The following is a 17,387-nucleotide window of genomic DNA, read 5'->3' as shown; positions in this document are numbered from 1 at the left end:
GGCCGAGCTGCCTGTGCCGTGGCCCTGTTCCTTCCAGGGTGGAGAGCGCACGAGCCCTCGGTTCTTGTCCTCCAGCTTGATCAGTTCGGAATTATTTTGCTTATCTTTGTTCCTAAATAGTGATTATAGGAGGCCTGCTCGTTTGGAAGTTAAATGCTTTGACGAACTGGAAACTGTAGGTGTGTTGTGTGTAGGTGGTTTTACCATTCAATTCTGCGTTTGCTTTTAAGAGTGAACTCTTGTCCTAATCTCCATTTCATAAAAATGTGGCTCAAATGGTGAATTGATTTGTTTTTATGTGCTGCTTTTTGTTTTTATGATGTTGTAATAGCGTTTTCAGAGACTTAAAAATACAGAATGTCCAATGTGAATATTGGTTTTGGATGGGGGAAGGAGACTTAAACAAAAAAAAAAAAAAAAAAAAAGAGAGAAAAAAAAGAAAAAACCCTACAGCAAAGCACTGGAGTTTTCTTCCTTTGTGTGTGATAGGCAACCTGTTCAGATTGTTTTCTGCTTGTTTTTTAATTGACTAAATCCCAAATATGCTTCTGAGCAAACTGAAGTGGAATACACTGTTGTGCACCATTCTTGCTCTGTTCAGTAGAGCAGACAATTGTATTTCTCTAGGGTCAGTGAAGACTAGTCGTGTTAATCAATACTGTACCAGCAGTGTTCTCTCTTCAGTAAACCAGATGGACTACTTACAACTGGTAGTGATTATTTTGACTGTGTAATTGTAACATGGCTGCATGATGACAGTGTTCCCTGCAAATACTTCAAAGGAAGGTTCTTGAAAAGTATATCTTTTCCATGTTTAATCTGTACTCTTTCCTTTGTCTTTATGTTGTGGCTTTTGGAAATAGATTGAAGTACCAATGTTTTTTCTTGCTTTTCTATGAAGTAAAACAGTGCAGTATCCTAATGAAGTGCCTCAAGCATGGGACTAAAAGTGGGATAATTGCTTTTTAGGGGCTCCCACAATAGTATATTGGTTTCACTTAGTTCTAGCTCTGTGCAGTGACTGGGGTGAACTAGAAAGAACCTTAAGATTTTGTGAAGAAACTGCAGTATTTCCGAACAGTGCATGACTTCGCTATAAATGTGCATCCTTGTAGTTTTGTTTTGAGGAAAATATGTGCTCTAGTGACCTGAGTTTTCAGGAGTGAGACATTCTGATTACTTGGCGAACAACTTATTCTCAAAGGAAAGAAAATTCTTAGGACCAGAGTTGGTTAATTACATTTTGTAGAATTATCAAGTATAAGAAAGTGGCAGCTTTCTTATGGTGTTGTCCCCTCTTCCTCTCTGTTCTGTATGAACTACTTGAATTTCAGGCTTGACAATCTGCATTATGATTTGAAATTCTTTCTTGGTATTAAGATAACATGGTGGCAGATGCATAGCAAGTAGTGACAGGTTCCCATGCTTTAGTGACAGGTTCCCGTGCTTTTTCAGTACAGCAAACCAAGTAACACTTGGAAATATGTACATGGTGATTATTCTTCTAATTGCTTTTACTTAATGAGGGTCTAGCAAAGATGGCTTGTCTGCTACTCCCATCATGATCAAGAACTATATGTATTTCAGATGTAAAAGGCTGTGGAGGAAAACTGATGTCTCCACAGCAAAGATTTTAGTGTTTCAGGATAAACTTGCATATAGTTTCACCCCATCTAATTTAAGCAGTCTGCATGACACTTCACAGGAATGACTAGTATGCAATTTTTAAACATTTTTTTTCTTTCTTATGAGACAGATTAGCAGAGCAACGGAGTTGCTTTTTCTGAGGGTACAAAGCCCTTAGATTCTCAGCCAAGTGTTATGTAATTTGTGTGTCATTGCACAGTAATAAGAGAAAAAAAACTTGCATAAATGTTAAAGGAAAGCTTGTATAGTCAATTATTTGAAATTGTAAGAATCCTAAGTGGTACGGGTTTGTGGAGCTGTAAGCTTAATAAAGTATGCTTACAAAAAAATCTGTCTTCTGTATCCTGCTAGGAAGTGGGATATGGAGTTCTCAAAGCCTAGGGACTGGAAGCCATTTTTTAGTATATTCAACAGCACCTGGAATTTTTAAGCTTTCCCATGTAAAAGCTGTTTTTTAATGCAACTATTGAGTATTTAAAATATTAATTTGTTTGAACCTGAGTGGTGGTAATGTTAGTTTTATCTATGACTAGTTATTGGTGATGCCAGTTTGTAATCCTTTGCAAGTATATAACACAAAAAGAAAAAAAGAAGCTTAAGTGCTAATAGCAGTGAAAAATCTGTTCAGAATGTAGCCCGTGTGGAAAAAGGCAAGCACATATTTTGGTCTGTGTAGTCTCCATCAGCTGAGCTGAGGGCTTTTAAAAATCTGTTCTAATTCTTATGCTATATGTGAAATGGCTAATCCCATAAAAGACTTGCACCTTTTGACAGATGAAATGCTGCTGTTTCTTAACTTATTTCAGCAAAATATTTTTATAGATGGTATTAGCTCTGTGGCTCCAAGGGTAATGCAATCCTTATACAAGAAAGATCTTGCTTTGATCTGACAGCTTTCAAGATCCATTTCCAATCACTGAGTTCCATTAAGTCTGTTTATAATGGTGCCCTCAGTCTTTTTTCTGTTTATATGACTCTTTAGAGTGTTAACATTTCTGTGTATTTGAGTTCTCTTTAATAAACTGAAGGAGTAATTGGGGTCAAAAAAGGAACTAATCCTATTGAAAAGTCTAGTTAATTATAGCAGATATTTTGGACTCCACAGTTCTTGATTCTTTAGTATTTTCCCAAAATTGTAAGATGTAGAGAAATTATCAAACTGGCCTCAAAATGGGACAGTAGGGCAGGCTGGTGACTTCACAGTTAATTTTGGGAGTATCAGGAATGTGCAGTTGTGGGCTTGCTAAGCTTGAGGGTCAGGGAGGAGGGGAAGTGGGGCTTCCCCCAGAGACCAGCCACTTTCCTTTTCTGTGTTGTCACAGCATTTGACATGCTCTACTTTATGCTGTGTCCTTTGAAATTTTGAGGACTAACACAACTTGTGTAACTTGCAGTGAGGTTAGCAGAGTGGTGCTGTTTTTAAGACTTCTGTCTTAAAAAATGTACAAAGTGTCCCTGTAGACTGGCACCATCCAGGGAAGTAGAGTGGGAACAGCTATGGGTATGTGTTATAAGTGGAAAGGGCCTCTGGTCTCTCCTAATGCTTGTTCACTGTTTGTGGCACAGCTGTTGTCTTGCTAGATTTTGCACATGAGAAATTGCCTTGGGTTTTCCTAATCCTTGTGGTTTAGATAGTAAAGAAGTCCTAAACAGGTCTTCAGAAACTGGTGCCTCTGCTAATTAGTTTTCGCTTTGTTACGTTCATCATGTGAATAAAGTCTTTAGTTGTTCTACTCGTTACAACATGGATGTTGTGAACAGAGGCCAAAAATGCAGTACGTTGGGCTTAGGGGTTAGGAGACAATGCCCCAAAGTCAACAAAGAACGTGCAGCGGCCCTTCGGCTTGTGGGGCAGCGAGGGCTGGGAGGCAGCGAGCTGTTGCAGCCAGGAGAAAGTGATGTTTTTTCTAGGTCAGGGTTGAAGCCACTGTCAGAGTGGTGATGTGAAGCATATATTACTGTCTGCATTGTCCCTGCCATATGGATGTGTGCAAGGCTTCTGCGTGCAGTACTGCCCTTGGCATTCATGCATTGAATTATTTATCCCCTGAAAATCTGTCGGCAGCCTTCCCCCCCCCGCCCCCACCTCATCTAAGGAAACCAAACTTACCTGATGAGTATTTTGAAATAAATCTTCCACTGAAGCACAATATTGATTGTGTATTATCTTTGTGATAAAAAGCCGAATATAAAACCAAAGATTACAATATTCAATATTTTTGGAAATGCTGAAACATTAAATGGGTTCCGCTGTTGCAGATCTTCATCAGGGGCAAGAGTGCTCAGGCTGGAGCTGCGTTCCTTCAAAAATTCTGTGTCTGTTTCTTCTTTATCAATAAAAAATAAAGGAAGACTTTGAAAATAGGCTAGAAAAATGATTATGAAAGAAGCGTTTTCTTCGGTACATATTGAGAAAACTGACCTTTCTTCCATGTGAATGGTGAGAAAGCATCTTCTTTCCTCTTACTGCTTTTGATTTGCTCCAGTAAAAGTGTTAAGATGGTCCTAATTCTAATGCTAGACTTCAGATTCTCACTTCATGATGTCAGCTTTTGCAGGGTGTCACTACAGGGTGGTTAAACGGATCTAGGAAATGGGAGAGGAAAGCACAAATTTTGAAGGGAAGTGACTCTAATTTTTCTGAAGTGACTGACAGTTTGCAGTGTAGAAAAGATCTAAAATCGTTTCCTTTTACAGTAGCATGAAAGTGTTAAAATTTTTATCACAAAAGGTGGCAAAAGAAGGGAGATATTAGCTTCTAAAAAATTAACCACAGTTCAGAGGTAACAAGCTGTCCCTGAAGATTTGGCATCCTTTACAGCAAGAAGCTGAAAAGCTAGATTTTTGAAAATACTGTGCTGCTTTAAGTACCTTGCAGTGAAATGAAAGTATGTACAATTAGGAATTAGGAGCTCTCTTAAAAAGAAAAAAAGCATTAAAGGAAAATTGGATGAATGGGAACTTCATTATTAATGTGTAAAATTCTTAACCACAGATCTTTATGCATCTTTATTTTAAATAGAGGACACATGAAAGTTTTCTCCAGAGTGAATTAGTGCACAAAGAGTTACCGGCTTATGTGGGCAGTAGTTCAGAGCAGTAAAAACTATAGGCCTTCCAGCCTATCTGGTCTGCATAAACGAGTTGTACCAGGATCTCCGAATTACTGTTATGTAGCTGGGTTTTTTTTTTTTTTAACAGGTTATTTAGATCTGAGAAGAGGCAAGATAAAGTTCCAAGAAGTTCTCTCTTGGAAATGGTCTCCTGATAACTGCCTTATGCACTGAGAAGGTAACAGTTCTGATAATCCCACTGATTGTAGCTGTGACAGTATCCCATGAAAAGTAGTAATCTCTCAAGTAGACTTTATGCTTTCAGTGTGGTCTTTTCCACTCTGTATGCAAAATGATGGCAAGTGCAGATAATGAAATGTCAGTGTTATCATAAGACATGGAGCTTACTATGTGGACTGTGACATTCTGCCGTTGCTTCAGGTTTTAAGTAGTCTAAAGATGTAAGCCTTTGTATAAAGTTTTGCTATAGTTGTATCTTCAGATACATGGATGAGATTAGCCATGCTGATACTGGGAAGAGATGTAGGTAGATGTGGGGAAAGGGGTGTGTGTGTGTGTGTTGGGGGGGGGGGGGGGAACATGCTGTTTGCAACTGTGATACAGTAAATACCACTGTGGGAGCCTGTGCTTTGGCTGCAGTATTTGGCTACTTCCCGCAGCTAGCTGTCTCCTTGATTTCGTTTTGCAGCTAGGTACAGGGAGATATGTTTATCCAAACTAGACAGTAGGTCTGCAATGACCATAACTGGGTATTTCTATGTGAACAGCCTGAAGGGAGTTGAATGTACTTACATGCTTTGAAAACGAAACCCTTACTCCTTGAAAATGGACTTTTGACTCCAGCTCATGCAGTTTCTTGTTGTGTCAGTTCAGAAAGGTCTCAGAACTTAACTAAATAGATTGGCCATGCTTAAGGCTCCTTTCACTCGTGTGCATTTCTTCAAAGTCTCAAAGCATTCTTCTAGCTCTCTTTGTGATTTGTCAATTCAGGGTAAAAGCTGGCCAAGTCACTGTCATTTGATACTAGTGGAGCAAAACCTGTGTAGAGTGCATCAGATCAAAGGAATGTTTGATCCATCACAACTTACATAATTAGCGAGACATATGCTATTTCCTTTCTTTCCTGCATTGACTATGAAGCATATTGGATTGAGACACAACTTTGTGGCATCAGGTTCTCTCCCAGGAGCTCTTACACTCATGAAGCGAACAGTGACAAAGACACCTTACCATTTTCTGCAGTCACAGATGACATTTTCTTCTAGAGATGAAGACACCTGGTGTTTCGTAAAGAATAGTCTTGAGAATGTGCTAGTTTTTTTGTTGAGAATTAGAGTAGCTCCTGACCATAGTATCTGCTCCAGTTTCTGTTCTTGCTCTAGCATGCCTCTTGGCAGATGTTAGGATACTGTTCATTGATTGTCCAGGTCTCTGATCTGCTTGAAGGACTAAATTTTGCCAGCAACTCAGAAGGCTTCTGGCTTTTGAACTGCGATCTGAGGTGCCCTGTATTACTCAAAGCTGCTCTGTCTTTTGGGTAGTGTTGGTGAATTAAATTGCCTTTCCCTGTGCTTAGCACTGGAACTGGGGTGTTAGCTTGTTTTGTGGTGAAAGCTGAGTTGCCTTTCTGTTAGCCCTCATCCAAAGGAGATCAGACAAGAAGTCAACTCTGCAGCTTTTTCCTAGTGTGCTGACTAGTGCTTTTTAGTTAGAAAGCTACAGGTTGTAGTCTGAAAATACTGAATTTATTTATGCAATCTCTTCTGTTTACTAGCTTTCTAGTTCACTCATCATAATATTTCTTCTCCCTTTTATCTGTCCTTTTCCCTTCCTGGGAATCTCATCCTACATTCTAGAGATTCTTCTCTGCTTTCTGTCCTTGTCTTGATGGTCTTCCTCATTCAGAATTTTAATCTCTAATTTTAGGTTTTCTACCTCTGGATGTTTCCTTCCTTCTGTTCCTGCCTTTCTTTTATCTGATATCATCCTGTGCTTCTGACACCTTCTTGAGGTCTGTTTTTTTTCTTTTCTTTTTCTTTCTTCTTCCCTCCCTTCCCCGTAGTGGGAGGAAACTGCTTGAAAATGGAATAAAGTTGCAGTAGTGTTGAGAGGAAGGATTTTAGGATTTGGAGGCTTCTGCTGGTTAAGAGAGTTTGGGGGAAGCAGTATGGGGTCTGCTATTGTATGGCTGTTACGCTCATCAGTAATAGCTTGTTGCCTCTTCTGTATCTCTGCCCTCGGCTATTGTCTTTGGTTAGATCAGCTCTTTGGATTGTCGTCTGCCGTATGGATTTGTCCTGTATTTAGACAATGGGGTTCAGGTCCACAACGTTACCAGTAATAGTTGCAGGCAGAATTTACCCTTATGGAGCAGTGCAGGTAATAGGAATCAGCCAGTCCTCCTGATCGGTTCTTCAGAGAGCTGCTGTGTTGTCTGTCTGGTGCTAGTTCACTAGATGCAGCCTGTAGCATGGAGATTGGTGCATGGGAGATCTGCTGGCAGTGTTGCATGCTCTGTATAGCTTAGGAGCCTGGCTTTCCCATGGATTTATTTCAGTTTGCTAGAGCATGAAAGCTGAAAGCTGCATGGTCTTCTCTAGAAATTTACTTCATGTTAGCGTACATGTTAGCACTGGAACAGGTTGCCCAGAGAGGTTGTGGAGACTGCTTCTCTGGAGATATTCAAAGCCTGGCTGGATGCAATCCTGTCTAACATGCTCTAGGTGACCCTGCTTGAGCAGGGGGATTGGACTAGATGATCTCCAGAGGTCCCTTCCAACCTTACTCATTCTGTAATTGTGATACATCAGCTTACATTTGCTAAAAAAAAATGACTTAGGTTTCTAAACTGGATGTATTCTGCCACTGTAAAGGGGAAAGCCAGTCTTCTGGAAAAGGATGCAGCGTGCATTAGCAGGAAGCATGGTACCTCATTTTATAATTCTGGCATCCTGAAAGGTGATATGGCCTAGTGGGATTCATCAGCTTGAAAGCTAGCAGGGCTGGTGTATATATGCATAATCTGATTTTTGCATAACACTTAAAGAGCGAGTATTTAAATTCTTACTTGCAGATGTGCAGTCTGACTTTTTTTTTAGGTTCTCTTTTGTGAAGGGAACATTGAACCACTGTAGCAAGGAGCTTCAGTAGAAAACCAATCATGGCAATTATTGGAGGATTTAAAGAGAACCTAGCAACTGCTTCTAGTACTATAGTTAGATTTACAGACCTTTTTTTTTTAATCTAAGATTTGTAGCTGTTTGCATTGCAGTGCATGGAGGTAATCCAAATATTGTTGTAGAGAGAAATGTGGTTGCACTGAGACCAGTGACTAAATTATTTGAAATGGTAACTGTAGTGCTGCTATGGTCTCTATAGCAAATGATCTTCAGGGAAAGTGGAGCAGGATGGTGTATATGTGGTGGTATGTGAATTTGATGTTTGTGGGTAACCTAAGCTAACCTGTAAAGATTTTTGTTACCTAGATACTTTTTGACCTAACTTGTTTTTCTCAATAATTGCAGCAAATGATTAACAAATGATGCTTTCCATGACTGTGGTTATGTAAAATGTTAATACACTGCATATTTTTTTGCTTGCATTATAATATGCACAGGGCTTAGAGTTAAACTTCAAAGAAGGTAGTTTGCTTTATGGTTGAACCTGTGAGCAGTTTTATGTACAGGGTGGAGTGAACTTGGGAAGAATATTGCAGTTTTCCCACTATCATAAAAAGTTATGATCCTCATGATTCAAGTGTTGTTCTGTAGGTGGAGGCAAAAGACAGATGCAGAGGTCATTAGGAGCATGTACAGAGTAAGTTCAAATGCGCCAGTTAAGTGAATGCTATCTTCTGTTCTCGCAGCTCGCTGAAACGGGTTTTAAAAAGTGCTTTCTGTTCCTTCTGTTTCTTCCCAAGAAAACTTGCACCTGTGTTGCTTGCAGAACAGTTAGACCATTTCCACGGGAAAGGAACTTGGCAGGGTGAATTATGAAATGCAGATGAGAACGGGTGCTTTTTTTTCCAGTGCAGTATTTTAAACCATTCTTAAAACGTGGTGCTTCAGAGTAGAAAAGAGACAGTAAGTCGCTTTATAACCTACTTTCTTATTTTGGACTTTTCTTTGGGGTATGAGCCAAGTGAATTGAAAAATAAATAGCTGCATCTTGAATGAGATTCATTCCAGTTAACTTTATTAATGTTTCAGAAGATATTTAGAAATTGAGATATATTACCTAAAATGAGCATTGTTTGGGCTAAGTAGTCATGGTGGAAGAATAGGATAGGTTTTTTTTTAAGCCTTAATTGTGGGCTTTTGCAAAATTGTATGACAACATAATCTCATTGACCTGTGCTGCTTTTAAACCGTGGTAAGATAGGAGTCTCCTAGTTATAGAATGAACACTACAAATTCTGGGATATAAAACACTTTTCAGTTTTCAATAAGTAAGTTATAACTGGTTGAAATAAGTCACTATTCCAGTTTCAGTCAGATCTCTATAAATATTCTGAGTGACTTAGCCTCTTGTTTAAAACGTTTTCTCCTGGGATGGAGAGGTATAAATGTGCTCTTTGTCTGCGGCCATGAAAATTAAAGGATCACAACATTCAAAGTGTGGATGTTATATCTGCTGAGGAACTACTTCTTGAGGAACATATACTGTAGATAAAACCTTAACAAAGGTATTAGTACATTTTTGCTTGCCATTTTGTGAGCTTGAATAATTTTATTCTAAATATATTAAAAACTTGAAAGCAAAACTGAGCCTTATCTTTGGACGATCTGTTAGCTGTTATACCTAGCATTTTACTTATTTTTGTCAACACATGTGAACATAAACATTTTATCCAGAATGGCCTTGCAAATGTTGCTGGGTTTACATATATTGTCATGGAGAATAATTTTCATTTAACTGTAATTTGCTTTATATTTTCCTTGCTGGTTGCTATAGAAACACAGTCCAATGTGGCAGTGACTACTAACAGGAGCTAGGTTATGCATTGCGTTTATAATGGACCTCTGTTAATCGTGCTGCCGTCTTCACTGACGGAACCATGATTATTTGCAGGAGGCACTTTATTTACATAAACTTAAGATGCCTGTAGTACCTTGGATTAATATTCAGAGCTAAGTATGCTCTTTCTCTTCTGCAGAAGTTTGACCATAAGAACTGCCTATTATGATGATTCTAGGATTGGGCAGATTTACTTTAATGCAAGTTAGACTTCATTTTCTATTTTCATTTGCAGTAATAACCTAACTAGTAACATTGTTTCCTATGCTATATTTTTCAACCTCAGATTTTTAACTTTTGAAGCATGAGAATGAAACATTTTTATTCTTCTGAGTATAAAAAAAGAAAAGTTGACTTGTTTTTTTGTAATGTGTGTGTCTTTATGGTAGTTACTGCAGCTAGGTAAACACCTTTCCTATGACACTACGCCTTGCATCTAAGAGCAGTGTGCTTTGTCTAACAGAATGATAGCAAAGCAACTGATCGCGCTTACGCAGGTGGAAAGGGAGCGGAGATGGATTTTAGTCTTATTTTTGGCTGCCTGTCGATTTTTGGGTCTATTTTGCTGCTCTTGTTTTTGGCATCCTTGTCCCTGTCTGTCTCGTGCCACAGCTGCTATTCTGCTGAACTCTGCCTACCTTTCCATTTGATTTACTTCTGCTGATGAACCCCCAGGCACAGAAAATGCAGATGTGAGGATTATATATGTCCATTGCAGCTGGCAGAGGAAGCTGATTTTTGCTGCTGAAGACAGCGCCCCATCTCAGGGCAGAGGTGGTTTAGGGCTTTAGAAATGATCCGTCTGTGTCGCCGTACGAGCCGAAGGAGCTAGCAGAATAGGCGAGAAGCATAGTCCTCAGAGTGCGTGGCGGTGGGCTTTGCCCCCTTCTGAAGGGAGCGCAGGCTTTGGGTGGCTTCTTCTCTTTCCTGTGACTCGAAGTGTAAAGTACAGCATGATCTCTCGGAAGCAGAGTATCTGTGCTCAGATATTTTATGATTTAGGATGCTTAAGAAAATAAAAGGTTTCTGATGTGATGGCTTCTTGAATTCTTGGTGCTGTTTGCCTTCTAGCTACCAGGAAGACAAGCATCATGGTGGTATCACTGGCATCAGTTCAAATTGAACTCCCCATCTGTCAAATAATTTATTTTTGCTTAACAGGATGAGCTAGCAAAGGGAAAACCACATCAATGTTTTTTTAGTCTGTGTACTTTTATGGCAGAAACCTTAAACTGTAACTCGGAGACATGGATTTTACTCACTTCCAGAACAAGATTGCTCAAAGTGAATTTTTTGTTTGGTTTTAGGACTTCAAGAAAACTTGTATGTTGGCCCTTTCTTTCCTTTTCTCTGTGGTTAGCGGCCAATTATGTAATTCTAGATTTTTCAATCATGTGGATACTTTTAGGGGCTTTGATATCTTAAAATGTTACTCCATTTTATATTTTGTAATGAAGTATTAAGAAACTAACCATTTTCCTGCAATGATGTAGAAACAATAGTGATAGCATCCTATTTAAAGCATTTGGAGGAGGTAGGGATAAAGAGGGGAGGTAGGGCCAAATCGAGCTTTCTTGTTATACGTACATGCTGTATTTTAGTACAATTTTGTTTGCTTCATGTGAAACTTGTGAGCTATTACAAATTTTTCTGTGATGTGTAAGCACAGTGCACCGTATACACTGTGTGTGTACGGGATAATCTCGTCACCTCTTAGGAACGGATGACAGTAACACAGTAAATGTGGAATTCTTTCCTGTCCATGCAGATAATGGAAGGAAGGGTGTCCTGATGTAACTCCTGCTAAGACTATCTGGATAAGAAGCTGTAAGCCCCTTGGACTCTGTTCTGCATTAGTAGTATTATTCACCTCTGTTCTCCATTGCTTAGTTCTGTGCCTTTCATATCATGATGTCAGTGTGCTTTTTTTTTTTTTTTTTTTCCTTCCCCTGCTGAGAAGAGGCAGGCATGATTCATAGTCCAAGTCTGGCCTAATTTTATTGAAAGTCTATAATCATAATTGTGTTTTTTTTTTTTTTGATCTTATGTAGACTTTCTACATGTTTCCTGTTTTTCTGCATGTTGTCACCTAAGCATGCAAAAACAACCATTTATTTGTGTTCTTTAGTGACAGACTTGGTACTCAAATGTACCTCTTTAAAGGGAGTAGATAACCTGTTGCAACATCCTGAAACACCAGCATTGAGGCATTGTGCCAAGAGGCAATAAGCACAAACTGAAACACAGGAGGTTCCACCTGAATATGAGGGGAAAAGTTCTTTACTGTAAGAGTGACAGAGCACTGGAACAGGTTGCCCGGAGAGGTTGTGGTGTCTCCTTTTCTGGAGATACTCAAAAATCTGCCTGGATGCAGTCCTGTGCAGTGTGCTCTAGGTGACCCTGCTTGAGCAGGGGGGTTGGACGAGATGATCTCTAGAGGTCCCTTCTAGCCTCAACCGTTCTGTGATTCCGTGATTGCTCACATCAATAGGATGTTCAGGCTTGCTGGCAATTTATGAAATAATGAACACTTACTCTTGTGTAATTCACAAATTGTATCTGAATTTTATTCCAATTTTATTTACCTTCAGCTACCTCAATATCAAGCATTCCAAACCAAAGGCTTTATGAGTTGGAAGTATTTTACTTAAGAGCTAAGAATTAAAATACGGAATAACATAGCAAAATATTAGGAAACTAATTTTTGTGGTGGTGCTGAGTTGAGCTGTTTTTCCCGGTATTGCAGGACAGCCTCATTCAGAACTGAAGGCAGAGGTAGATGATTGCTTTTTTGGCAGTGTTTCAAGTCAAGGGGTGACATTGCGTTGATAAAGCGTAACTGGGCAGTCTGGTGTGTGGGGGGGCTATGCGTTTTTTTTAAGAAAAAGCATGACTCTGTAGCCTCTGTATGAGTGTGTATGATACCTAACTTGAAGACAACTTAAGTTCTTTGACTTCTTTCCAGATCTGAGGCAGCTAACTTAATTGATATTTAAGAGTATCCCCCCCCCCCCGAGTGCAATCATGAAGGTTTGCTTGATGAACTGCAGTGTAAGCATAGTTGTATGCATAAACTAACGCGTGCGGTGATCAGGTTACCTTTTGTGGAATTCATTGAACAGACTCTGTTACCTGATTGTTCTGTTAAACGTTCATTTGTGAAGTGAAAGAGCAGAGTGGCTTTGCTCGCAGAGAAAGCGAATTTGACTCTTTCTAAAACTTTGCTCTGAAACGGAGAATATTGAAAGGTTCGCTGATTTGCATTTGCTTTTGTTCTGACAGCTAATACACTGTCTATCTGAGGTCATGACAAAGTGTTAGTCACAAACAGAGCGTTTTAAAGCCAAACTGCCATTCTGCTCCCTCCTCTTTTTGGACACTTGGGTTAACTCTGAGGCAGCTTGCGTCCCGTGTTGAGCTTTGAAGACAATACTGAATTTGGGCCTGTTAGCTCTCCTCCCTTCCAGATAATCTGTTAGAACTATCTAATGTGACCGAGGCATACTGCTGGTTTTGGTGTAGGTAGTTACTTCTGGGCAAGTTGGGAGTGTCCAGAGGAAGCTGGCTGGTGTTTCATCCAGGAGGGATTTCTTCTGGACGCGAGTGAACTGTCTCCTGCTCTGAATAGCCTCTGTAGCAGTGCCCTCGCTAGGGTGTAAAGAGAGATCAGCTCACCAGGCTAACTTTAACCTGTGAACATTTCCACCTCTTTGCAGCCTCACATGCTTTTATCTAAAAATACATTCATGTTTCTGTACAATAGGCTCCTCAAGAGCATGTTGAACCTTTTCTTCAAAAAGGAGACTTGTATGATCAGGTAAACTATTCTGGGAATAAATAGTATTCTGTATTTTTGCTGTCAACTATTCCTATTTTGCTTCTTCAAACAGAAGAAATTGGAGTGAAAATAGTTCTGGTTGGAATTCCCTCTCTGACAACAATAGCAGAAATGGGGTGGAGTTGTTTGAAAGCTTGTAACGATAAAAAAATTTAGAGGAACAATCTATCCCAATTTACACAAACTTCACTACTTGATTCTGTTTAAATAGTTTTGGCCACAGGCGAAGTGGATTAAGCGTGCTTTGTCTGTCGGCTCTGGTCTGCTCTGCTACATTCCTTCATTAAGTTCTGTTCACTTGGTTGTAATTTAGCACTTCCCTTTTTTTGAAGAGGAAAAAATGAAAGCCTACCAGTCTGACACCTATAAACAGTACTTAGTTATTGCTACCTCTGAATGTTATGATTCATCTTCTAGGTAGACAACTTGCTACCTTCAGCGTCTCATTTTAGTTTTGAACAAATTGAGCTGCTGTGCTTAAGCACGCGCAGCTTACGGAGTCAGTGCTGCTTGTGTTTGTTGCTTGGCTGTTTCCAGGTAGCTTCAGGAGCTCCTGGGAGCAGGAGCGAGAGGGCTAGTTTAGACACAGCGCTGCTGGCGACAGGTGAGTTTTACTAATTTGCATTGAACAGCTTGATAGTTGAAATTCTAGCAGCAAGTTATAACCTGAGCTCTTGCCGTTTCTGCCATCGGTGAAGCTTCAGTGGGATGTTTAAATTCTAGGATACAGAGGGACTTGCCGCAAATGTTACTCAAGTATGTGTAGGTTTGATTCCAATGCTTGTTGTTTTCTGTTTGTTTCTAAAAAAGACAATGAGAAGAGGCATATTTTTTGCCTCTCAAACTATTTAAGGTTTGCTGTACATTTTTCTCTCCTTTCAGCTTTGGGTTTACTCTGACTCATTTTGATATGGAAGCTCACCTGCTGTATCTGCTAGAACTTCATATGCTTGATGGAAAGTACACCTGCGTGTGTTTTGCTGGCACCTTCTGTTGATGTTAATTGGCAGTAGGGCTCAGTCACGAGCTACATAGACAATCTGAACAATTTACAAGGAAATTTGCTTTAAAATATTGTTGGCATTAGTGGGACTCAAGCTTAAAATTAGAAACTGTTTATGATGTACAGTTGTAGTTGTTTACCTTGGACCATAATTATCTTATTTCCCGAGTTAAAAACGTCACGTCAGCTTGCTAAAGCAAGATTTGATGACAAAGGAATTGTTTTTAGCCACCAGCAGAGCAAAGAACACTTCAAATATGTGTCTAAATATGACTTTCTAACCCAAAGTATAGCACACTCAAGATTTTAAATTGCCTCTGGAAGTTGCGTGGGTTTATGGGTAGGCCATTTGGCTGAGGATCAAGGGACTCCGGTTTAATCCCAACTCTGTTGTCCTTTTGTCCTCTGTCTGTTTTCCTTGCCACCCTCTGTGTCATTTATTTGCTCTGCGATCCGTTTTGAAGGACGGGATATGCCTTTTCACTAGGTGGTTGTAGATTTGTCGTGGGGTGTGGTTTTGCGGCGCTGCTTGGGCCGGTTCCCCAGCATGCCGGCAAAGAGGGCAACGCTGCACCACCTTCCCTGTACAAGTCCTGGCTCCTCACAAAATTTAAATCAACTTTCTAAAATGCTGGAACAGTACCCTGGCAGAAGAAAATGAATAGATTTTTGCAGGGCCAGCAAGTTGGACTGGCTTACGGATAAGCTCCAGAAGTAGCCCAAGGAGAATCGGGGGATGAGGTGGCTGGGAGGGGGCATGAGAGCTCCCTTTTCAGCTTTGCTGAGCTGTTCAAATCTGCTTTAACACGTTAACTTCATTTGGCATCATCAAGTCCCTCTTTAGGAGCTGGAGGCACCACTGAAGTACACAGCACGTTTGGCTTCCTTATTTTACTATTTTGTAAAGCTTTGTGGTGATTCTTAGTGGTTGAGGTTGGCTATGCCTTCCTCTTACCTTTTTTCAAGCTTGCTTTCCGTAGCTGAGATGCAACTGTGCAGCTGTCTGCTTCATCTTGGTGGTATGGTACTGTTAAGATGTCCATATTTCAGGAGAATGAATGGAAAATGGGAGGGGAGCAAATTCCTTAATGATGGCAACTGCTCCTTAAACCTGTTCAGGGCTTATAATAGAAGGAACACATTCTTTAGAAGCTGTCGATGCTTTTGATTTATGTGGTATTCTTTAAGAGTCTCTTTTTATCCTGACCTTAACTTGCCGGGACGTAGACAATAGGGGAGAGATTCCATGTGTACATCAAAGGGGCACTTCCTTTAAGGTTTATCCTTGCTGCGCATTTTGTGGTGATTGTAAGCTGCTAGCGACTGTGGAAACTTAAGACTTGAGCGCTTCTTAACAACTGCATTTTTTGCATTGTTTTCTGAGGACCTCCGGGGTCACCAAGCCAGGTCTGCTGCTATGGCGGGTAACAGCGTCGTATAATCATTTTTGTGAACGTACGTTCTGTTGTGAGCCTTTGAGTGAGACCTGCTTATTCTTAAGGCAAGAGCCCTGTATCCAACTTGCAGAAGTATCAAGTTGTGATGTTTGTGCGACTCCACGTAATTTTCCTGGCTGAGGAGGCTGTAAACTGCTGTCTGGAGGGGATGATCATCATGTGCTGCTCGAAGAAGTTTGCTCTATTTTTTCCCCCCTTTGAGAGAGACTACGTGTATATTCTTGAAGGCTGAGTGGTGACTTCCTTGACTCTTCCTTGGCTAATTAGTGTTTTTTAAAAATGGAATGCCTGCATCCTTTTTGCAAATCAGGTTTCAGAAAGGAAAGGAAATAGTTCAGTTATTAATAGTAACCTGTATCCAATTTGCCACTAAATTGCATGATTGCAAATATCTGAGGCTCTAAAAGGTGACAAATGTGTCTGTCTCTCACTTTTTTTTTTCTCCTCTATTTTAAGAATGTTTTGTATCATCTCCGTGTGTTTAAAACGGAGCATGGGATAAGCGAAATTGCAAAATCATACTTAAAAGGAGGGGGGGGGGGAGGGCTGGAAATCTCTTTTCAGCAGAGTTGCATTTTTAACCCTTGCTCCTTTGCTTTGAAGAACTGACAGAAGGAATTTGAGTGGAATGGATGAGTAAAGGGCTCTCGGCAAAGTTAGGTGTTCAGTCTAATGACGAGAAGCGTGTTTGTTCCATTTCAGACTTGTATGTAGGAGGAATGAAAAGGAGAATGTCCCTTAAATATGACAGCAGCTGTGATCCAATTTTAAATTACTGGTTTAATTCCAGGGAATATACTACTTGTCTTTACCGGTCTGTTTGTTGAAGGCCAACATCTTGGAGCTTAGCTAGGACAATATGAAGCTTCAAGATTTTCAGCTTGACTCTTAACTTCGGGCAGTTCAACATGGTGTGTGTATGTGTGTGTGTGTGTGTGTGTGTGTGTGTGTTTGACCTGTCAAAGATTAATGATGCTCTTGTTCATCTACAGAAGTCATCTTTAAATACCCCTTTTGACGGGCTATTGGCATTTTCCTTATCATGTATCTTTTTATATCTCAAATGGTAGCAATTCCACTAGATCACTGTTGTTTTTTAGTTTTGTTTTGTGTAAGTGCAGTAGATAAATTTCCAGAATGAATTACTGCAAGTGTAAGGTAGAGAACCTGGTATTTACGTTTGTTTGCTAGCTTTGTTTGAATCTATTGCAGTTCTTTTATAGGTACTTGTAGAGAGTGATCTAGTCCTTGTTTAAAAACTTGAATTTCTGTAGCTGAGTTTTCTAGCACTTGATTAATTTCTTCTGGATTTCCTATTAACCTTTCTAATTTGTCAACATCCGGTATATCAC

The 17,387-nt window shown here is 39.9% G+C and overlaps 1 protein-coding gene across 4 annotated transcripts in view; it reads left to right on the top strand.

Annotated features, from left to right (window-relative positions):
* Positions 1–17,387, top strand: part of ANKRD11 (ankyrin repeat domain containing 11) — a 163,045-nt gene that overhangs the window by 2,197 nt on the left and 143,461 nt on the right. Inside the window, exon 2 of one of the 4 annotated variants that reach the window (XM_062586534.1) lies at positions 4,849–4,938. The exons of the other annotated variants lie outside the window; for them this stretch is intronic. The gene's annotated coding sequence lies outside the window, so the exon portion shown is untranslated. The remainder of the gene's footprint in view (positions 1–4,848; positions 4,939–17,387) is intronic. 4 annotated transcript variants of the gene reach the window in all.

This window comes from Rhea pennata, chromosome 13 (genome assembly GCF_028389875.1).
Source record: "Rhea pennata isolate bPtePen1 chromosome 13, bPtePen1.pri, whole genome shotgun sequence".
Lineage (NCBI taxonomy): Eukaryota > Metazoa > Chordata > Aves > Rheiformes > Rheidae > Rhea > Rhea pennata.
This window is presented reverse-complemented; position numbering and strand designations above follow the sequence as displayed.